Source organism: Carcharodon carcharias, chromosome 14, assembly GCF_017639515.1.
Source record: "Carcharodon carcharias isolate sCarCar2 chromosome 14, sCarCar2.pri, whole genome shotgun sequence".
In the NCBI taxonomy this organism is placed as follows: Eukaryota; Metazoa; Chordata; class Chondrichthyes; order Lamniformes; family Lamnidae; genus Carcharodon; species Carcharodon carcharias.
This window is the reverse complement of record NC_054480.1, coordinates 53917305-53942065: the sequence shown is the minus strand read 5'-3', so window position 1 is coordinate 53942065 and position 24761 is coordinate 53917305. Positions and strand designations below refer to the sequence as shown.

Here is a 24761-nt window from a genome sequence, read left to right as displayed (position 1 = left end):
CCAATGAATTTTATTCAACTACATTTTAGTGTCAGGTTGGGCACCATGATTCCAGATTGAGCATTTATACATTAAGTGCACAGATGCTGCAGTTGTAGTGTGAATGCACCCTAAGATCCAACTAAAGTGAATCAAGTCAGTTTCCAAACACTTTAATAGATTCAATACATTGCTGACTTCCTCATGGTCTTGGATTACAGACTTCTTGCCTTGCACATGGGTGTCAGTATTCTCACAGCCTAATCAATCCCATCACTGTTCAGATGGTGCTCAATGAACACAAAAGTGCTTTTACATTGGCTTTTGATTGGTTCAAATTGAAAGAGAGCAGTCTCTGTGAACATTTAAATTATCAAAAGCAACTCTCTTAACCCAGCATTAGAATGATAGATTCATTTTTCATGCACATGAATTCACAACGCCCACACAAAAGCAAAAAACTGCGGATGCTGGAAATCTGAAATAAAAACAAAAATGCTGGAGAAACTCAGCAGGTTAGGCAGCATCTGTGTAGAGAAACAGGTTTAACAGATTTGTCAGGTTGCTGCTTCACTGGAACTTCTACTTGCCGACATGCTGCTCCACATTTCTTGCTGAGCCTTCTGAGCAGCGTCCCTCAGGGGGCTTCATCACTGCAGCTTCAAGGGGAAGACAAGACATGCCCCATTTTTATGCCACTAACCGCCGGATGGTAAGTTTAAATGTCCGGTGTGAATGCTCGTGAATGGGTGAATGGTGAACAGGTTAGTGGGTAAATGAGTGAATGGGTAGGGTGATAGGTGAGTGAGGTAAGTGGGTAGTGTGGCAGGTGGGTGAGGTGGTAGGTGGGTGAGGTGGTAAGTGGGTAGGGTGGCAGGTGGGTAGAGCAGGAGGTGGGTGAGGTGGTGGGTCTATAGGGTGTTAGGTTGGTAGGGAGTATGCAGGTAAGATGGTAGGTGGGTAGGGTGGGAGGTGAACAAGGTTGCAGGTGGTTAATGCAATAAGTAGGTAGGTGGCAGGTGGGGTGGGTGTAGTTGGATCAGCTCGAAAGGGGTAGTCAGGTTGAGGATTAGTCAGGTGTGGTTGAGGAGGTAGTTGGGTCGTAGGGGGTGTAGTTGGGTCTGGTTGGGTCAGGGGGTTTTCAGGGGCCCAGTGGGTTACTCAGGCTGGGGGGGCGTTGGGGGCAGGGGTTAGTCAGTGTGTCAGGTGGGGTAGTCAGGGTGTCGAAGGGGGAGTCAAGGGTGGTCAGTGTGAGTGATTGTGGGGACATGTAGTTATGCAGGAGTCAGACTAGGATTTTTCTGTAATAAAAACAGACAACATTGGAAAAGCTAACAGGTCCAGCAGCATCTGTGGAGAGAAACAGAATTAGCATTTTGAGTCCGTTTGACTCTTCTTCAGAGTCATAGGGACTTGAAACGTTTCTGTTTCTCTTTCCACAGATGCTGCCAGACCTGCTGAGCTTTTCCAGCATTTTCTGTTTTATTTCAGCATCCGCAGTATTTTGCTTTTATCTTGGCATTTTTCTGTCTAACACTACCTGGGTTACTATTCAGGTGAGTTCCACCAATCTGTCTGAAGTCTCTAGCTCTAACACAGAGTCAGAGACACTCGCGGCAGGTCCTGGACAGCAAGGGAGTTGCCCAGTGGAAATTCAAACTTCCTGGGAAATTCCCATGGATGTCATGATGTTGGAAATGGGGTTCTGACACGCATCTTTGGTCATGCGGCTGGTGTCTGACGATACGTCGATCCAGAAACCAGAGGAGCTGCACCAACGTTTCAGGTTGAGACAGTTGATGTTCTGATGAAAGATCACCTTAACCTGAAATGTTAACTCTATTTGTCTCCATAGATGCTGCCTGACCTGCTGGGTATTTCTAGCATTTTTGTTTTTATTTCATGATGATTGACACATGATACCTTCACCCTCATCCAATTCCTTGTGACCTTTTTCTTATTTGTTCGTGGGGATGTGGGCATCACTGTCTAGGCCAGCATTTATTGCCCATTCTTAATTGCCCTTATTCAGAGGGCATTTAAGAGTTAACCACATTCCTGTGGGTCTGGAGTCACATGTGGGCCAGACCAGGTAAGGACAGCAGATTTCCTTTCCAAAAGGGCATTAGTGAACCAGATGGGCTTTTACAACAATCGACAATGGTTTCACGGCCATCATTTTAATTCCAGATTTTTACTGAATTCAAATTTCACCATCCGCCATCGGGTCCCCGAAGCATGGGGAATATGGGCCTCTCGAATATTAGTCCGGTGACAATACCACTGTGCTACTGCCTCTCCTGGATGCAATAATGAGCTGTGAGATGGGAGAATTTTGGATTACAGCCTGAAATATGGCTCATGATTTTATTGTAAAACTCACTGATGCCAGCTGGTTACAACCAGACACAAAGGTTAATGCATCCCATCATTCAGCAGACCATTGGTGTCTTCAAACAGTAATTTTAGTAGCTTGGCCATTTGGGAGGAGGCTATATGCTACAAGTCAATTAAAGGATGCAGAATATTATCCTGCTGTATGGTTGCCATCGTAAAGGAGTTTAAATTTGATAAAGGAATGTATAATGCTCATGGAGCATGAAGGGCATGCTGAATGTAAGGTGAGTTCAGTGAGTTCTTTAAGAGTTCAGGACGATTGGTTGCCACCCATTTCAGTTATGGCAATCTGCCCAATATTCTGTACACATACCAAACCTACACCCATAGCAAGTTTTACTCAGGCATGCGTACAGCGAATGTTGAATGTAATTATCTGCTATTAGGTAAAGTTTCATTTTATTCCTTTATTGCATCCACTACAATTCCAATTAGTTAAACCTGCTGGTTGCTCTAAATTTAATCATGATATAGTGGAAAGTACAAAGACAAAAATTGTAATTTAGATTAAACAATTGTTTGGTTTAAAAAAAGTGATCCATAAATTTGCCTGCTGCATGTATATTTGCAGCCTTCACCTGTGATTTTGCATGCCTTGTGGTTGAAGGCCAGTTTCTTCCTTCTTTCCCCCATATCATGGAAACATTTCTTGACATCTTGCCAGGTTTTACTAGTTATGGACATGGCAATGACTCTGTTGGCATCAAAGGCTTGTCATTTTGTATTAATCTGCTTGCAGGGTTCATGGCTAATTTTAATACCATATCGTCATTGCCAGTCCCTCTTTTAAAATGATTGGCATTTCAGTATGGACAAAAAGGCTTTGGTGAATAATTCTTAGCTGCAGTTAAGTTTCTGTTCAGATCATTTGGATTAGCAACCACTTTTGTTTCTTAAACCGGGTGAAAGAACTATTTCCTGCTTAAGATGCTAATCAGAACAGAGCCATGATATAGCCATAACTCAGTTGACTAACTTGCTAATAAAGCAGTGGATATTAAATTGTTGCATGGAGGAAACCATGTACATGTAACTTGTATGCCCTGCATAAACAATTCCTCCATTAAAGGCTATCAATACCTATGAAATTGTTCCTATAATTACATTTTTTTTACTTTTTCCAGATGACAGTAACTTTGCTGAAATACATTTCCAGGGACACCTTTGATTGGCTCTGTTCTTCATATGTGAGTCTTGATATAGATCACTGGATAGAGCTGTGAACTGATTTTTTTCCCCTTTCTGAACCGAGAAACAAATAAGGCACTAATTAAAACAGCCCTGCTGTTACCATTCTTAAAATCAGCTAAGCTAGCAATGACCAATGATTAAGTCTGGATTTTTTGCCTGGATTTTATGGCCATAAATCTGGCAGGCCACCCCCCGCGCCCCCCCCCCACCCCCTCCCCTCTGCCGAGATTATGTCCAAGTGGACGTCCAATCCCTCTACACCTCCATCCCACACCAGGATGGTCTGAGGGCTCTCCTCTTCTTCCTCAAATGGAGGCCTGGACAATCCCCATCCACCACCACTCTCCTCCATCTGCTGAACTTGTTCTCTCACTGAACAATTTCTGCTTAAACTCGTCTCACTTCCTCCAAGTAAAAGGTGTAGCTGTGGGTACCTGCATGGGCTCCAGTTATGCCTGTCTTTTTATGGGGTATGTGGAACATTCCTTGTTCCAGTCCTACTCAGGCCTCTGCCCACAGCTCTTTCTCCGGTACATCGATGACTGCTTCAGTGCCGCTTCATGCTCTCATCTGGACCTGGAAAAATGTATTAATTTTGCTTCCAATTTCCACCCCTCCATCATTTTCATATGTCCCATCTGACACTTCCCTTTCCTTCCTTGACCTCTCTATCTCAATTTCAGGTGATAGACTGTCCAGGATTATTCATTATAAGCCCACCGACTCCCACAGCTACCTCGACTACAGCTCCTCACACCCTGCTTCCTGTAAGGACTCCATGGCATTCCCTCAGTTTCTTCGCCTCTTTCGCATCTGTTCCGATGATGCCACTTTCTAAAACAGTTCTTCTGACATGTCTTCCTTCTTCCTTAACTGAGGTTTTCCACACCCAGTGGTTGATAGGGCCCTCAACCTTGTCCGGCCCATCTCCCTTGCATCCGTCCTCACACTTTCCTCTTCCTCCCAGAACCAAGATAGGATCCCCCTTGTCCTCACATATCACCCCACCAGCCTCCGCATTCAAAGGATAATCCTCCACCATTTCCGCCAACTCCAGCATGATGCCACCACCAAACACATCTGCCCTTTACCCCCACTGTCGGCTTTCCGTAGGGACCGTTCCCTCCGGGACACCCTGGTCCACTCCTCCATCACCACCTACAGCTCAACCCCCTCCTACGGCACCTTCCTATGCAACTACAGAAAGTGCAACACCTGCCCCTTTACTTTCCCCCTCCTCATTGTCCAAGGGCCCAAACACCCCCTTCAAGTGAAGCAGCGCTTCACTTGCACTTCCCTCAATTTAGTCTACTGCATTCACTACTCCCAATGTGGTCTCCTCTACATTGGAAAGACCAAATGCAGACTGGGTGACCGCTTTGTGGAACGCTTTCAGTTAGTCTGCAAGTATGACCCGGACTTCCCTGTCGCTTGCCATTTCAACACTCCACCCTGCTCTCATGCCCACATGTCCATCCTTGGCCTGCTGCAATGTTCCAGTGAAGCTCAATGCAAACTGGAGGAACAGCACCTCATCTTCCGATTAGGCACTTTACAGCCTTCCGAATTTAACATTGAGTTCAACAATCCCCTTTTTTCTAATAATTATTATATATTTTTAAAAATATATTTTTCTTTTCCCACCTATTTCTATTATTATTTTTAAATTTATTTCCATCCGTTGTTTTATTTTTCAGCCTATTTTGATCCCTTCCCCCCACCCCACCCCCACTAGAGCTATCTGTCACTTGCTCTTCCTGCTTTCTACCCTTAATGTCACCATTAGCACATCCTTTAGCTAATATCACCACCGTCAACACCCCTTTGTCCTTTTGTTTATGACATCTTCGGCAATCTCTCCTTTGCCTCCACCTATCACTGGCCCTCTATCCAGTTCCACTTGTCCAACCCCCCTTAAACAGTTGATATTTCAACTCATTTCTATTTCTCTTTAGTTCTGATGAAGAGTCATACGGACTCGAAACGTTAATTCTGTCTTCCTCTCTATAGATGCTGTCAGACCTATTGAGATTTTCCAGCTATTTTTGTTTTTGTTTGAGATTAAGTAAAATATGGTGTGATGACGTTGGTCAGCAATCTGATGTCATCACACCAGTCACCAATATTATGAAAGGCAAGTGGGCATGGAAGTCAGAAGCCTGGTTTATCTTTTTCCAAATAACCAATTAACAAGCTATTGAGGTTGTTAAAGACCCAAGGTTTCACAAAAGATTCAATTTTTCGGGTGTCGGACACAAAAAAGTTTGTTTGTGATTTGCACCATGTATGAGGAAACAACACAAGAGCAGATGAAAAGACTTGTCAATGGGACCATGCCTTCATGTAGCAACAGAGCCTGTGGGTGAAGGTGGCAGTGCATGTATGTTTTTTGACTTCATTTATTCACTGTTTTGCACCTGTCATATGGAATAAAGCGAGATTGAGAGGGAAGGGATCCTTTGACTTCCTGTTTAAGGCATAATCCCTCTCCCCTCTCCTGTCTGACATCCCGGCTTGGACGTCCGATTGGGCATGGAGCTCCCCTTTGCATCACTAATTAGCCTTCCCCTTGGTGACCACTAATTGGCAATCAGACACTTGATTTGCTGTGCTGAGAAGCCCGGGGTGGAGCAAATGGACCACTCACTTTCCGTTCTGCCTCCCTCACCCCACCAAAAATTGTGCCTGACTTCGTAACACATCAGATGGTGCAATTTATGCTCTCGGCCACTGGGGGAGCCAGCTGAACTCAATAGATAATATTGGCAAGTATAAGAGAGCCAAAAAATAGAGATTCCACATATAGGCCTGAATTTTGCGCTTGGCACAGGAGCTCGATCAGCAGGCCTGGAAGCGGATGTGATAATGGTGATTCTCATGGAGTGGCAGCTCCAGGAACTGAATCAGGAGTTTCTGGGGTTACGTTCAGACCTGTGAGTCCACACACTGGCAGTGACAGCAGCAGGTCACTGCCAGTGTGATATATGAATGTTGCACCTCGTGACTCTGCTAGCTGCCCGTCCATCAATGGTGAGTAGGGAGGTTCAATCAAGCCTCATGTTGGCAGATGGCCTGCAGTTCACATCTGCAATCTCCTCTCTGAGCAATGTGGATGTTGGCAGCAGCTTGACCACCCCACTCCCAACGGCCATCGCATCTGAAGAGACCACGATGACTGAGGAGTTCCCAGCTGTGGCGCTGGAATTTCCTGCCCAGACAGGTCCTGCACAGGCTCCGGCAGCCAGAGAATGGCCGCCATGGTCATCAAGGTTGCCAGGACATCAGAGTAAACAGGCTGCCTCCAATCCAGCTATCAGTGAGGGAAGGGTGGGGAGGGCAGCAAGACATAGCACTCGCAAACAGAAGTTTAAGTCACTATGATCACAAATGGGTTGTCACGGGTTATTTATGTTTCCTTAGCATGTGTGCACGGTTCACCTTTATATGTAGCTTCGCTTTAAAAATGTCTCATTTTGTGCAAAGGTCTTTGTGTGCTTCATGCTCTAGAAAGGGAGTAGGTCTGGAAGTTGCGTGTGACACAGAGGAAGGGGTGCAAACTTTCTTTCAAAGGTCAGAGCTTGACTTAAGGGTGGCAGGATTGTCTCATCAGGAAAGGTCATTAGGGTGGTGCCACCTTGAGGTCGCCTTGATTCCTTACATTGGATGCCTGGTTGAAAGTTCTCAGAATTAAAGCCTCCCTAGAATTCCTGCCGCCCATGGGGGTTCTAACATCAGCCTCCGCCTCCTCACGTGGGGGCTCCTCCAGCTCCTCCAACTCCTCCTCAGACCCAGCGCTTGAATCGTCCTCTGCAGCATGTGGAGCAGGATCACTTTGCTCGTCCTCCAGTGGGTCCCTCCTTGACAGAGTCAGATTGTGCTGTGCGCAGCGGACAACAACTATAAGGGAAACAAAAACAGAATTACCTGGAAAAACTCAGCAGGTCTGGCAGCATCGGCGGAGAAGAAATTACAAAGATTACAAAGAAAGGAAGGGGCAGGTCATGGAGGGATTTGGGTAAGACTTGGAGGTACTAATAGAACAGGAGCTAATGTCGTTTGGTGAGGTGACGAGCAAGGTAGGATATATCGGCACCAAGCTTTAGTTAAGCTGAAGGATGGAGGATGGGAGACAGCCCACGAGAACATTGGGACAGATGAGTCTGGGGGTGACAAACTCATGGATCAGGGTTCCTGTGGCAGTAAACCTGAGCCACACTCCATCATGAATCAGTGATTTTAAAACAGGAATAAACAAATTCTTATGTTAAAATAGATTATTACTTCTGGATTACATTGCTCATAACTGGATACAGTATTTACATTAGTCTTCATTTTAACATACTTCCCAATTTAGAGAATTTCTAAGAAGCCTTGGTTACAATGGAAATTTATTTTTCCCCCAACTGCTGTGCACTTGAAGAATAGGCTGTGTCAGTTTGGTGGAATAAATTGATCACTTTGAACAGAGGGAGGGGACCTGAGTTCAAATTATGCAAGTCAAGAGACTGAGTGAAGAAATGTGGGTGTGGGGAGGGGGGGTGGGGGTGCGGGTGGGAGTGAGAGTAAATCAATGTATTTTTATCTGGCATTATTTTGCTAAAATTGTTCAAAATCTTTATATTCCAGTCAAAAACAATGGCAAGCAGCAGGAAAGGAGGCTCTATAGGATGATTTATGACCTTCAAAATGAATAACCCAGCAAAAAGACCATATCACCAGAAACACTGCACTCAGAGATGCAGCATTCCAAGCACTACATTAAATGCATGGCTGAATTCTCATGAGGTTACATTATACAGAAAATGGTGGAAAACAATGAAAGACCGAGTGAAAGGCAAAACATTTGAATACATCTGCTTCAGTCTTTTCTTCCTTTGTCACTCTGTCACTATCAAACCAAAGTAGACTTGTGGAGCAGCAAAAAAATTGTGTAAGGACTTTAAAAAAAATGAGTGTGGAGAATACATACTAAGTACATAACTTGGGAACAAAATGAGAATAGAATTCTGAATGGAAATAAGTATCTGATGAAAATACCAATTGCGGCAGTTTTAGACAGTTAGGGGTAAAATACGTATTTATGGAACCGAAGTAAACAGCAGGTTTAGGCCAACAGACTTATTATACACAAGAAAAAAGACTTAATCACAAGTGGAAAAAATATGTTTTATTTGTGTATTCTGTTGGAGGGTGTTAGCACTACTGTTTTAATTGGCCTGTTGACTTGTTAAAATTTACATTTTTGCACTCAAGAAAAAATGTTGGGCCTGATACTATATGAATGTTAAATTTGTATTTAAGTTGATTATAAAGGCTTTAAGAGAATCTATTCTTTATTCAATTCATTATTTTTGCAAAAAACAATTTGCAAAGCTTAGTTTTGTCTCTGGCTCGCCAGCCTCACTCATAACCTTAATTTATTTTAATTATGACCCCACATCAGCACAGCTGCTAAACAGGCATAAGTCACACAAATCTCCAGTTTCCACGTAATCAGCTTCTCATTCAACCCACATGTTCCGGCCTATCTTGTAGATCTAGCAATGTAAATACGCCCATCCCCCCACTGGCACACCGTGTACAAGCCATCAGGGGGTGACTTCATTGTTCCTCAAATAATGCAAAACTTCTTCAATACCATTTCAGTACTTAAACGTTGTGGCTTTTTTAACTTCTGAAAACTGACTGTCCTCCACAGAATGATTCTTAACCTTAAAAAATGACTCTGGTGTATACTTAAGTGATTTATCAAATTTGCAACAAATTACGATCAAATCAGATTTTACTGGAAAGGATCAGAATGCTGTTCTTTTTAATTTGCACCAGTTCATGTAGCAAAGTGTTAGGATTCTGCACATGTTTCAATGCCACTATTGTAAGTGAACAATAATACAGTAGTGTGTTGGGTATGAACAGGACCAATGAGTTACACTGCAATAGCTTTTTGAACTTTTGTATCTATGAATACGCAAGCAATCTCCCTTCTTCCTAAAAGTAGTGATGGTGCAAAAATGAAGGCAGTGGGCCCCACATGATTGATCACCACAAACAAACGGCAGGAGGGAGGAAATTATCCCAGACGTACTGTAACAGAAACATCTAGCAGCTGATTGCAAATGTAAAATAAGCATCTACAAACAAAATGCCAGTCACAGTTTTACTACCTATTGCTCTTCAGAAATGTCCTGTTTACTATTTGAAAGTATTTAGTTAATTAAAACCTAACCTGCCCTCCCTCTCCCATTAAACAATGCTCTATCCACATTGCCAGGCATGATTATACATTGTTCCAGTTAAGTAATTAAGAATGTTAGACATGTAAAAAGGTAATTTGAAAACTAAATAATGACAACTTGTATTTATATAGCAGTTCTAATGCAATAAAACGTTCCACTGTGCCTCACAGGAGAATTTATGGAGCAAAATTTGACTCCGAGACATAAAGAGATTAGGTCAGGTGACCAAAAGCTTGGTTTGGTAGGTTTTAAGGAGCTTCTTAAAGGAGGAAAGAGCAGTAGAGAGGCAAAGAGCTTTAGTGAGGGAATTCCAGAGCTCAGGGCCTTGACAGCTGAAGGCACGACCACCAAGGGTGGAGCTATTAATATCAGGGATGTACGAGAGGCCAGAATTAGAGGAGTGCAGATATCTTGGAGGGTTGTGGGGCTGGAGTTGATTACAGAGATAGTGGGGGGCAAGGACATGGAAGGAGTTGAAAACAAGAATGGGAATTTTAAAATCCAGGCATTGCTTAATGGGGAGCCAATTTAGGTCAGCAAACAGAGGGGTGATGGGTGAATTGTAATGGATTTGGTGTAAGTTAGAACATGGGCAAGTGAGTTTGGATGAACTGAAGTTTGGGGAGGCCAGCCAGAAGAGCATTGGAATAGCCAAGGCATGGATTTACAAAACATCAAAGGATCAACCACCCAAAAAAACTATTAGGCTGGCACCAGATGCACAACCAAAAGAATGCTATTCTTTGCACTTGCTGCTTAGGGACAGAATTTTTTCTTTTTGGATTTCATTACTCTTGTGCATACGTGCATATATATATCTTAAATATGCACATGTATGTGTGTATGCATGCTTGGATAATGACTCCCTGCTGCCTCAAGTTTCTCCAGAGAACTGCTGAGCTGGATAGACCAGAATCACAGAATCACAGTGCAGAAGAGGCACTTTGGTCCATCAAGTCTGCAGCGACACGTGAGAAACAACTGACCTACCTATCTAATCCCATTTACCAGCACTTGGCCCATAGCCTTGAATGTTATGACATGCCAAGTGCTCATCCAGGTACTTTTTAAAGGATGTGAGGCAACCCGCCTCCACCACCCTCCCAGGCAGCACATTCCAGATCGTCACCGCCCTCTGGGTAAAAAAACTTTTCCTCACATCCCCCTTAAACCTCCTGCTCCTCATCTTGAACTTATGTCCCCTCGTGACTGACCCTTCAACTAAGGGAAACAGCTGCTCCCTATTCACCCTGTCCACACCCCTCATAATCTTGTACACCTCGATCAGGTCACTTCTCAGTCTTCTCTGCTACAACGAAAACAACCCAAGTCTATCCAACCTCTTTTCATAACTTAAATGTTTCATCCCAGGCAACATCCTGGCGAATCTCCTCTGCATCCCCTCCAGTGCAATCACATCCGTCCTATAAAGTGGCGACCAGAACTGCACACAGTACTCCAACTCTGGTCTCACCAAGGTTCTATACAACTCCAACATGATCTCCCTACTTTTGTAATCTATGCCTTGATTGATAAAGGCAAGTGTCCCATATGCCTTTTTCACCATCCCACTAACATGCCCCTCTGCCTACAGAGATCTATGGACATACACGCCAAAGTCCATTTGTTCCTCAGAACTTTCTCGTGTCATGCTGTTCATTGAATACTTCCTTGTCAAATTATTTCTTCCAAAATGTATCAACTCATACTTTTCAGGGTTAAATTCCATCTGCCACTTATCTGCCCATTTGGGCTGCCCTCAACCTCACTGTTAACCACACGGCCAATCTTTGTGTCATCCGCAAACTTACTAATCCTACCCTCTACATAGTCATCTATGTTGTTTATATAAATGACAAATAATAGGGGACCCAGCACAGATCCCTGTGGTATGCCACTGGACACTGGCTTCCAGGCACTAAAGCATCCTTCTGTCATCACCCTCTGTCTCCCTCAAGTAAGCCAATTTTGAATCCACTTTATCAAATTACCCTGTATCCCATGTGCATTTGCCTTCTTTATAAGTGTCCCATTTGGGACCTTATCAAAGGCTTTGCTGAAATCCATATAAACTACATCAACTACACTACCCTCATCTACACACCTGGTCACCTCCTCAAAAAATTCAATCAAATTTGTTAGGCATAACCTCCCTCTCACAAAACCATGCTGACTATCCCTGATCAAACCTTGCCTCTCCAAGTGGAGATAGATACTCTCCTTCAGGATGGAACAAAGTTAAATTTCTGATCTGTGCTAAATGGGCCAACTTCCAAGTAGGTGCACTACAACTGATTTCAACTCCTGTCAGCTTGGGAGGGGACATTGGTCAGGGTTACCATCATCCTTTGGATTCAGCTGGAAGTGCATGGATGGAATTTTACACTAGTGGGATTTTACAGTCCTGCCGAAGTCACTGGAGTTTAGAATGGCTTGCCCCATTTTATGACGCCCTTGCCGCCGTGATGGGGCCCTAGAATTCTGGCCCATGTTTTTTGACATCAGCGATGAGGTTAGGCATGACTGTGATGGTCTCCACATTTGAATCGTCCATCAACGCTCACCTTTAAGGGTTATACATGAAAAATTGCTACTTGGAGCAGGCACATGGGGGCTGTTTGGCACCTGCAGAACCACATTCCAGTAAGAAGGACAACTGCTTTGAAAGAGAAAGGGAGGGAGAGAAAAGCTGTCAAGAAAAGGATTAAAAGCTTAATTGAGTTAGATAATTGAGTTTATTAATTTATTTTATTAATTGATACAATACAACAAAGTGCAAATTGATCAATTTCACACACCAGTTCATTTATTTGTCTACCTGAGGGAAGTTCTGAATTGTGCCCCCAATACTTGCACTGCACGAACTTTATGATTTGCTTCCCAAATTGCAAAATTAGGTTTGTTTTTGTTTCCTAAGTTTTATTACTAAATTTCTTTTTGCATTTGTAGTTTGCCTGTAAACTTCTTCCGCTTTTTTATTAAATTTCAATATTTCAATAAAGTACATTCACATGTACATTTTATGAAATCATTGTACCATTTGATTACAAGCTGCTTATAGTTGGAATTCAGTAACACATGTCGGCTTCTTGACATAATTGCATTTATAAATGCAGTATACTGAAAGCAATACAGAGACGGCTAGTTTGATCCTGGTTCTGGGGATTAGCTAGAGTTGCCAACTGTGATTAAATGTATTCCTGGAGGCTACATCACATGACTTGCTCCCACGCTCTTGCCATTAGTCAGCCAATACATCCATCCTTGTGACATACTGTCTTCCTACGCCAATTGGAAAGCAAAAAGACCCATTGCCAATTGGATGATGCTTGGCTGTCGGCCAAACAGTCTTTTTTTTCCCCATTTCAACATTTTTATATCTGGCAAAGAGAAATGTTCAAAAAAAAGGACAAAAAAAACCCCAACCTTTTTTAATGTCCTGCTGATTTTTCTCCAGGATTGTACACATCCGTGTCCTGGATATTGATCTTCAAATCCTGGAGATTCCACCAATCCTGAAGGGTTGGCAACTTTAGGATTAGGCCTGGATACGGGGGACAGGAAGGTTATGCCTACCTAGTGGTTATGTTGGTTGGATTTGTTGCATTTCATAATTATTGGATTGGGTGCAGTTCTGGGGTGAGGTGGGTGGGAGGACATTTTACGTAGAATGAGCTTCTATGAATATGATTAGAGTGCTCAGTACTGCTTTCATGAGTTATTTTTTAAGTTATAAGGAATGCTGTGTTACAGATATGCAATATTTGTAATGTATAATATCTGTTAATTAAAGGTTGTGTGAGAAAATTTACAGTGTTACAACATTGTTTCATTGCAACAAACTAATAACAGCAGAAAGTTATAACAAAGGAATATGAAGCAGCAAATTCAGGATGTATTGAATGCTTCACAGCCATTTAAATATTTCAAAGTGTGGGCACTGTTATAACCATGTCCATTCTGTCAAAGTAAAGATTTCTAATTAAGGAGATCATGGCGTATGTTACAAGGGCTCCCCATCACCAACACTTGGGATTTTGAAGCTGCAGCGACCACAGGAATGGAAAGGAGGCCTGAGAAGGTTACCTTTTCCCAGGTTTTGCACTCTTAGCTGTAGGGCCGCTGGGGGATCTGAGTGACATCAATGGGTTGAACTCTCCCATGGGTGGGAGGAAGAGGACAACCTCTCCAACCAAGCAGGCATGAATAGAAGTAGTTGAAAAAGTCAGCAGCATGTATGGCCCCTCCAACCCAGAGTCAGTGCACCAAGAGGATCCAGGACCTCAGGAGGATGGTGATTGGCACTTACAGGTGCCAAGCTCCACATTCTGACCTGCCCAGCATTCTCCTGCACAGCACTGCTTAGGGCAACACACCTCACTGCTTTAATCATTCCTCTCTCTCTCCAGGCACCTCATCTGAATAGACAACACTCACACTCATCTGATTGCTCCCTCACACCTATTCCTCATTGGATTTAGGTTTGCACATGCTTTTCCCCACTCTCGGCACAGTTTGTGTGCTACTTTGCCCCACTGTCAGTGTAGTTTGTGTGCTGCTTTTCCCCACTCTTGGAACAGATTGTGTGCTGCTTTGCTCTGCTGTTGGTGTAGTTTGTGTGCCACTTTGCCCCCCTGTTGGCGCAGTTTGTGTGCCATTTTGCCCCACTGTCGGCACAGTTTGTGTGCCACTTTGCCCCACTGTCGGTGCAGTTTGTGTGCCACTTTGCTCCACTGTCGGCGCAGTTTGTGTCTCTTTGCCCCACAGTCAGTGCAGCTTGTGTGCTGCTTTGACAATTTGTGTGCTGCTTTGACAGATTGATGCTGCTTTGCCTGTTGTCGGCGTTGTTGAAGCTGCACTCATCTAGGAAAGTGCAGAGTGTTCCATCACACTCCTGACTTCTGTATATGGTGGACAGACTTTGGGGAGTCAGGAAGTGAGTTACTCGCCACAGGATTCCAATGGTGGAGTTTTCTGTGCGCACTGGTGTCAGGCTTGTTCGATGGTGTGAGTGGACAATATGGCTGGAAGGCCAAAAATTGGTTGTGAAACCAGTTGCAATGATATGCTCAGCACTCTCCAATGCTCAAGAAGCTTGAGATCATCCAGGACAAAGCAGCCCGCTTGATTGGCATCCCTTCCACAAACTTTTACTCCCTCCACTACTGATGAACAGTGGCAACAGTGTGTACCATCTACAAGATGCACTGCAGAAACTTGTCAAGCCTCCTTTGGCAGCACCTTCCAAACCCATGACCAATATCATCCAGAATGGCAAGGGCAGCAGATATATGGCAACACCATCACCTGGAAGTTTCCCTCCAAGCCTATCATCATCCTGACTTGGAAATATATTGCCGTTTCTTCACTGTCGTTGGGTCAAAATCCTGGAACTCCCTTCCTAACAGCACTGTGGTGTACCTACACCACATGGACCGTAGCGGTTCAAGAAGGCAGCTCACCACCATCTTCTCAAGGGCCATTTGGGATGGGCAATAAATGCTGGCCTAGCCAGCGATGCCAACATCCAGTAAATGAATAAAAAAAAGAACTCAGACCTCCTCAGGCGGACATAAAATATTGGATATCAGGAAGCTCATTGTGATAAATCAGCGTATCATTATAAGGCTAGTTTGCTGGACTCATTCTCCCCATCAGCTGGATTGTCCACCCACATTGGACGTATAAATTGAACTAGGCAGGCTGCACTTTGAGGGGAACTCGCAGGCAAGTGCACAGCAATGTTGATAAACGCTTGCGAGAGACGCCTTGTTGGACTTCAATGTTGAGGCGCGTTGTGGATGGGGGAGCAAAGGCTGCCCTGCAGTTGAAGGTAGCGCACAAGCATGTGCGGGATGGTGGGGGGTGAGCAAGGAAGCTGCCACGCATTAGGGAAACCTTGTTAAAGTGATCATTCCTCTGCAACTGAGACAGTTCGGGTGCAGCCACATTGATATGATTGGAGTCATGTCTCTAGCTTCTCTGCCCACTCAAGCAACACAGGGGCATCAAAGTGCCACTAAGTGCTCCAGAGCTTTTCACCCCTTGGGCACAGGCTGCAAAGCCATGAGCGTTTTAGTGGATCCAGAACAGTTGGACGACTGGGCATGTTGTACAATCTCCTTGCTAAAGCTGGCCATGTAGCAGTCACTGCTGGAGGCACACACAGACCCATGCAATGTCAGCATCCTGGTTTGGAGACAGTGCAGCCTTGTAGTGCGGGTTAGGAGAATGCCTGCACCTGAGCTTACAGCACAACACACAATCCAATGGGCAAAGCTGCCACCAATTGGTTGGGGGCGGAATGGGGTGGAGGAAGGTGGGGTTTCGGACATCCACGCAGCACACTAATCTCTGCCTATCCAAGTGGTGGCCAGCACTCTCCGGGCTGGTTAAGGGGCCTTCAGGCTTGACCAAGAGATGTTCTTAGTACACCCATGCTAACCCACGCATCTCTCTATTCCATCCCGCAACAGGAGTACATAAGAATCATGGAGCCTGGTGAACTAGCTGTATGCCTCATGGCGTACAGAGTGAAGATAATGAAGAAGAGAGTGACTGAGGCGCCTGGCTGTGCAGAGGGAGGAGCAGCACCCTCAGGAAGAAGGGGCGGCTGGGGCTCCCGCACACGCCACCAAAGAGCCACAGTGAGCAGTCACTAGTCGGTGCCTAGCTGGACCCAGGGTTGAGAGACGCCGCCTTTCATTCATGCAGATGACCAAGAACCAGTCATCTGCACATGTCTAGGGAACTGGTCGGTTACAAATGCCAGCTGCTGCAGGATTTGGCACCACATGGACATGGAGGGCGTCCATTGCCAGTAGCCATGAAATTAACAGCGGTGTTCAGTTTCTACACCAGTGTCTCCTTTCAGGGCTCCAAGGGTGATTTATTCTGTGGGATATCACAAACCTCCATTCACAAATGCATGCCTGAGGTCACAGTTGCCATCTTTGCATGGCACACAACTTTGTGCATTTCGCCCGGGACCAGGAGAGCCAGGATAAGACAGCAACTGGATTTGCCCAGATCTCAGGTTTCCCACAGGTGCAGGTTGACATCATCTGCACTCACGTGGTGATCAGATCTCCAATGCAACACGTAGTCAACTATGTCAACCACGAGGGATTCCATTCGCTGAATGTGCAGCTCGTGTGCGACCACCACAAACGCATCCTGCAGGTGTGCACACGGTTTCCAGGGAGTGTGCATGACTCTTACATTCTCAGTTGGTCACAGATCCCTGACATCTTCCAGAGTCGACAGAAGCTACAGGATTGGCTCCTCGGGGACAAGGGCTACCCGCAGATGATGTGGCTGATGTCACCTATGCAGTGGCCTCAGACTGCTGCAGATCGACAGTAAAATGAGGCTCATGCTGCAACTTGCAACTTGGTGGATCAGACCATTGGGATGCTGAAGATGAGGTTCCGATGCCTGGTCCGGTCTGTTGGAGCCCTGCAATATAGTCCACAGAGGGTGTCATGCATTGTTGTAGTCTGCTGTGCCCTTTACAATCTGGTGCTGCAATGGGGAGAGGAGCTGGCTGATGAAGAGATGCAGGGGATGGAGGTCTCTTCTGATTTGGAGGCCGTCGATGGTGATGGGGTGAGGAGGTCCTCAAACATGACAATGATGGCGATGAGGCCCTCACACAGGCCAGATGAGGCAAGCACACTTGAAAGGCTCTCATTGCTGCTAGATTTGTGAAGGATGATGACGACATGCAGTGAGGAGACACCATAGATCCTCACATTGCATCTGTGAACATTTGACTCTGAACTGACTTATTGCAGCATGAATACCCTCTGTGATAATGCTTCTGTCATGGAGACACAGTGCAGGGCCTAATAGTTGGTCAATAGTCACAGAGAGGATGACGGAATCTGTGAAGCCTGCCCACGGCAGCATTGACAAGCAATGTCGACGTGTGGGCATCACTAATATATCCAGGAAGAGTGAGGCCGGACCATCACTTTGGCCTGAAAGTTGCACAAAGTACAGGGAGACGGCCCTGGACTGAGACACCTGACTTTATCTTGTGCAGAAAGATTTCACATCTGAGTGACACGGACAGTGCTCATCTGAACAAGGAGACATAGACAGGGAGATATCCTTGGGAGTTTATTGATAATAGTGATAATTATGATAATAATTAATGATGATAATAGATCATTATGTACAAGTGATTAACACCCATGCCCAGGCTGGGCAACTACAATTTCTTAACCTTCCGAACCCTGCCGCTATGTTTTGATATTCCTCGGACATTCACAGTGGAGGTCTTGGCTGGCGTCAGCTGCAGGACTGAGACATGGAGGGCCCAGGCCTGCTTTTGGGGTCCTGCTGTGTGGCAGTGGCACCCTCCTCGGCCCATGTAGCTGGAGCTGCTGAAGTCACAGTAAGAGGGGATTTGGATGGGCTGGACACTTCCAGAGTCACCTGGATGGATAGCCCCAGGGGTACACCTGCTGATCCTCCTCCCTCTGAGTGTCCGAGGTCCCCTTCCTGACTCCTTGAGGAGAAGCGTGGCTGGAGTGAGATTGGGCTGCCCCACATCCCTCTCACGTTAACACTGTTGGAGGCCAACTATGGCATCAGCGATAGATTTCAGCTCACACAGCAGTGCAGGAGTGATGTCCTGGACCTCTCCATTGAGGCCGCCATCCAACCAGTGTTGACCTCGGTGCGTTGACATGCCGGAGCTATCACCTCAGCCTGAAGGTGGACGGACTCCTCCATCGTGCCTTGCAATCTGAGGAGTGCAGCAGACATCCCTTCCTGTTGTTCCCGAGCTTATCTTGCATTTTCTCCCTGGAAGATGTGGAATAAAACTACCTGATGAGGTGACAGAGCAATTAAACGTGACATCAGGGAAAATCGATGATTTGAAACAATAAGGTGAAGTAGACATAACCCTTCAAAGAGATTTGAGGGAATATGTTCCCATCATTCTACTCATCCATATAAAGCAATTTCCGCTGCATCTGAAGGCATGCACATTGTCTTGTTTAAATTAAAGCACTACTTCCGTCAGCACCACTGCAATAAAATTGGTTTAAGAATTTCTGATTATATAGCATTCTTGCACTGTGTTATTTAGTACTCTTATTGGCTTATAGTGCTAAAACGTTAAATTATGCCAGATGGCTTTCTAATCTTGGATTTCAGCAAAGCATTGCATGGATTTAAATTAATTTGGTCTCTTTTCTGGTGTTGGTTTGACAAAGAAGGCTGAGAGTGAGGCAAGCAGGTGTTTGTATAAGACTGTGAGTAAGAACCAATATACTAGTAGCTGCAATGAGTTCATTGCACGTATAGTATTATTGTACGGAGCTTGCCAACAATTCTACTGGTGATAACGCACCATTGAACATAGTAACACAGCTTTATCTGTGAAAACTGCCTTTGCTGTAACCTTGTTTAACCAGGTCCCCCCCCCACCTCCAAACAACCTTCTATAAATTGAACAAAATATTCCACTGGGAACACTGTATTACAAAAATAGATACAGGATTGCACCCGTAGCATTAAACCTATCTTTTTCAGATGTTGACTGACTGTGTTATTAGTTTTTCCACATTTTTAATTCAAACAGTCACAGTATCTCTTAATTAGCACTAAGTACTCTTTAAACTCAATTATCGTTGGTATGCTTTCTGTGATCCTTTCAAATAATATTTAAAATAAATTTGATCTTTTTAGAAATTGAAATACAAATCATAATGATGAACCAACATTGATTTCTGGCAAGGGTGGTTATGGAGTCAGAGGCATGTGCAAAATCTCAAACTGTTAAAAAGGTAAACATCTGGTAATGCTTGAGAAGCAGCGACATTTTTTGCAGAGCGAGCGATTCAGCTGATTCTTTTTCTGGCTCAGAAATTTTGAGAGCCATTATTACTGTGCCTGTGCTGCTAGCTGATGTCAGGGCAATCTGATTAAAATAAGACAGTTGAAAGTTATGCTGTGCTTAATGATATATACTGGGCTGAATGATATCATCACATTACTAATTAGTTATGATTACGTGATGAAAAGGAACCCAGATATTAAATGCATGATCAACCTGGGCCCGTTGCTTCTGATGTGGCGTGCAAGCTACGTGCTGCCTCCTCATTTGCATGATAACAATATGCAGCTAGCACTAACTGCACTTCTAAAGTAGCTGTACGCCTCAGCTGGGTGCCCCAGCCTGCGTGACGTTAGCACCCCTTAAAGCAAGCCTGCTCCAACAAAAGCCTCTTAAAGAGGAGGCGTTTCTGGCTAGTGCAGGTGCTAGAACTGGTTGTAGAAGGAAGTGTGAAGGGCAGAAAGTATATGCCAAGTTTCTCAGATGCAGTTCTGGATATTTTTGTAGAGAAGGGACAGGAGGGCAGAGGTTCCTCTATCCACAGGGGGCCACTGGAAAATGAAGGTAGCAGGATTAGATAGCCATGGCTTTTGGTGCCAGGAGTCAGGTCCCAAGGACCTGGCTCCACGGAGTGCTGCAAGAGGTTCAATGACTTCATTAAAATGGTTAAGGCCAGAACTGGAGGAGCACAGATATCTCAGAGGGTTGTGAGCCTAGAGAAGATTGTTGAGATAGGAAGAGGTGAGGCCATGGGGGGATTTTAAAATAAGGACATGAATTTTCAAATTGATGCATTGCTTAACTGGAAGCCAAGGTAGCTCAAAGGTCACAGTGGTGATAGGTATCAGGACTTGATGTGAGCTAAGACACTGGCAGCAAAGTTTTGGATGACCTAAAGTTTACAGAGGGTAGATCTTGGGAGGTTGGCCAGGAATGCATCGGAATAGTCAAATCCAGAGGTAACAAAGACATAGGTAAAGTTTTCAATGGAAGTTGAGCTGAGGAATGGACAGGTGTTATAGAAGTGGAAATAGGCGGTCTTAGTGATGGCGCAGAGATGTGGTTGGAAACTTGAATTTAGGGCCAAATATGACAATGAAATTGTGATCAATCTAGTTCAGTTTCAGGTAACTGCCAGGGAGAGAGATGGGGCTGAATTTTCCCTCTGTTGAGGAGGCTTGTGCGGGGGTGGGCAGGAGCGAGTGCGAACCTGATTAGATGTGTGCCGCCATTTTACATGGGCAGGCCAATTAAGGCCCGCCCAGCGTGACGCTCACCCAGAAGTGCTGAGTGCTCCTTGTGCGGGCGGGGGAGGGGGAGCGGGATTCCCTGAGTCTGGGTCTGCGTTCTTTTGCGCGTGCGTGCAAAAGAGCCCAGAAATCTCTGTGCCTCAGGGAGATTTTTTAAAGGTTCAAACATTTAAATAAAGAACTGAAAATATTTTAAGACATGTCCCTTCATGTGACAGGGTCACATGAGCTGGGACATGTCAAGGAGCATTAATAAAAAAATGTATTTAATTTATAAACACTTCATGAAACCTCATGTCATCCGTGAATGATGTTCCATGAAAAATGCGAAGGCTGCCTGGGCTCTTTGCTTGCTCCCCACCCTTAAGGTTGGGTGGGCAGCTCATCTAATTAACTTAATTAGTTTTAAACAGGCCTTAATAGGCCTTTGACACTTTGGCGGGCGTGCAGCTGACTCCGGTGCATGCAGCTGAACTGAAAATCTAAATGAAGCGCGGTGACGTCGGGGTACCTGACCGATGTCACCGTGCGTCATTTTACACATTGGCGAGCGGGCCCCACCCCTGTTCGCCAAATGGAAAATTCTCCCCATGGTGTCTGTAGCTAGGGGACAGAGTTTGTGGCTGTGACCAAAGAAAACAGCTTCTGTTTTCTCAATGTTTAGAACATGAGAACATAAAAAAAAGGAGCTGGGATTGTCCATTTTGCCCCTTTAGTCTGCTTCACCATTTAACAAAATCATGGTTGATCAGCTATCTTAATTCCACCTTGCTGCACTATTCCCATATCACTTCATTCCCTTAGTGCCAAAAATCTATCAATCTCTGTCTTGAATATATTCAATGACTGAGCAGCCACACCTCTTGGGGTAAAGATTCACAATCCATGTGAAGAAATTTTTTCTCATCTCAGTCCTAAATGGCCAACCCTTATTCAGGGACTCCTAGAGCCCCAGCCAGGGAAACTCTTTCTCAGTGGCTACCTCATCAAGCCCCTTAAACATTTATATGTTTCAATTAGATCATCTCTCATTCTTCTGAACTCCAGAGAATGTAGGACTATCCTGCTCAAACTTTCCTCAGCCTCATCATCCCAGGAGCCAGTTTAGTGAATCTTTATTGGACTCCCTTTAGGATAAGTATATCCTTTCTAGGTAAGGAGACCAAAACTGCACAGTGTTCTCTGAATGTAACCTCACCAACGCCCTGCATAATTGTTCTAAGACTTCTTCACTCTTATAGCGTCATATCTTTGTAACAAAAGCCAATACAATATTTGCCTTTCTAACTGCTTACTATGCCTTTATGTTAACTTTCTGTGATTCATGTACAAGCCCACCCAGGTTCCTCTGAATGCAAACATTTTCCAGTCTCTCACTATTCAAAAAGTATTCTATTTTTTTTATTTTCTGTACCAAAGTACATAATTTTGCACTTCTCCACATTATATTTCATCTGCCATATTCTTGCCCAGTCACTCAACCTGTATATATATTATATATACATATACACACACACACACACACACACAAATATTCCTCTGCAACCTCTATGCGTCTTCCATACTGCTTACTTTATCATCTAGCTTTGTATTGTCAGCAAACTTGATTTTTTTTTGGATATGTTACAAGCAGGCTCCGCATCCAGCTCATGAATATAAATTGTAAATTGCTGAGATTCAAGCACTGATCCTTGTGCTACCCCATTAGTTACAGCCTGCCAACCTGAAAATGTCCCATTTATTCCTACTCTCTGTTCGCTGAGAATTAACCAAACTTTCATAAATATGTGTTGACTTTGTTTAATAATATTATCATTTTCTATGTGCCCTTTTACCACATACCTTATAATAGATCTGCCTTTTGCTTCAGCCTGTATTACCATGTCACTGCTTACAGCTTACGCATTAGAGCTAATGTGATTTGTCCACTTTTACATGCTGCATATGGTTTATATGAATCTATGTTGTTTGATTACAACCATGACTAGAATACTTTTCCTTATTGAGTTTGGTTGAAATTCTGTTATTCTCGCCTGCTGTTGACTGTAGTGAACTATCCTGTATGAATTGGATACCTAGGAGGTACTGAGGGAGGTCAATGTTCTATAATTCTGAACTGCTTATCCTTTTCTCTGGTGCAATGTACACCATATCTATTGTGCAATGATCTGTATGATTTTCACACTGACAGGGCATGGTAAAGAACCCATGTGGTTCCAAGCCTGAAATAACTAGCACACTTAACTGAGAATGATCATAGGGAATTTTTAGATAAAGATGTGTGAGCTACACACTGAACACCTGCTTCTGTCTGAAATAGGGACTAAAAGGGTTAATTTATGAGAACAGGTTTCATAAATGGGCTTGTATTCCCTTGAATACAAAAGATTAAAGGTGATCTAGTTGAGGTGTTTAAAATTATTAAAGGAATTTACAAGAGATTAGAGAGCGATTATGTTGGGAGAGTCCAGATCAAGGGTACATAGCCTTAAAATTAGAGCTAGGTGATTTACAATGTCAAGAAACACTTCTTCAAATAAAGAGTAATGGAAATCAGGAACTATTTCCCCAAGAAGCCATTGAGGCTAGATCAATTGGAAACTGCAAAACAGAGATTGAGAGATTTTTGTTACTCAATATTATTTCGGGTTACAAACCAAGACAGATTGATGGAATTAAGATACAGACAAACCGTCATCTAGTTCAATGGTGGAAAAGGTCGAGGGACTGAATGGCCCATTCCTTTTCCTATGTTACTATCAGGTGATTGCCATTATGCTTAACATGCTGTAAGTGTTGACTTTGTAATAAGCAATAATGATGATGGAAATTGGTTTGTAATATTTGCCGGAATTAAACATGGGCGGTTTTAGTGGTGGGAACTGTACTAACTTCAATATAAGTGGAATTTCTTGAACTTCTTCAGTGGCTTAAATTGATAGAACATCTGGTTTCCATTAAGGACATATGTTAGATGGGAAACAAAGCCATTCAATTGTACATGTTATTTTTCTTCTTTTACAATATGAAGATAAATGTTATTTTTTCTAAAAAGGCAACATTACCACATCTAATACCTGCCACTTCTTATATAAATTGTTCACATGCTCCTCATTTGGTTACATGGGAGACTAAAGTTGAAATGAAAAAATGCTTTGCAGATGATACTTTGCCAGTGGTGTGTGTGGTAATTAGATGCTGCCAGTACTGTTCTGACATTTGTATTGTAGTTGGCAGGGAAATGTTTTACCTCCATATAAGTATTAAAGTTTAAAAGGAAAATATTGAAAGATTTGGATTTAGTGGAGACCTAGAAAATAAGGAACAAACATAGGCTTAGTTGAGACTCTGGTTCTTTCATCAAATGAGCATTAAACGATGATACCCAGATGGTAAAATCATTCAGTTTTAAAGTATTGTGACATGCTTTTAATGTTGTTATTGCAAATGTTACATCATTCACATTAAGCATTTTCTCTATTAATTAAGAAGATCACTTTTTAAACCACATTTAAGTTTCCCCCCCCACCACCCCCCGCCACCCCTTCAAAAGGATTTACTCATTGAATAGAACGAAATGGGAAAACACTTAGCAAGTTATTCATTTAGAAGTACTCAGAGTGCATCTTTAATTCATTTCTACACTATAGCAGCTACTCATGCTACTTAGCCTCTATTTTCCTTATTTCCTGAACCATTCCTTAGATCTCAGTCTAAACAAGGAACAAAAATGCAAATTAGTTCAAGCCATTCAACTACAAAAGAAAATAAATGGATTTTGCATGGGCTACAGCATTCATTCTTTACCAATTCATTTATCTTTCAAAAAAGACAGTTGCCCTCAACTTTTGATCT

At 43.8% G+C, this 24761-nt stretch overlaps 1 long non-coding RNA gene across 1 annotated transcript; it reads left to right on the top strand.

The window, feature by feature from the left end:
- The first annotated feature begins 564 nt into the window (after positions 1-564).
- Positions 565-8778, top strand: LOC121286723. Its single transcript, XR_005945035.1, has 3 exons — positions 565-691; positions 3501-3563; positions 8194-8778. It is a non-coding gene; the product is annotated as an uncharacterized LOC121286723 (long non-coding RNA).
- The last annotated feature ends 15983 nt before the right edge of the window (positions 8779-24761 follow it).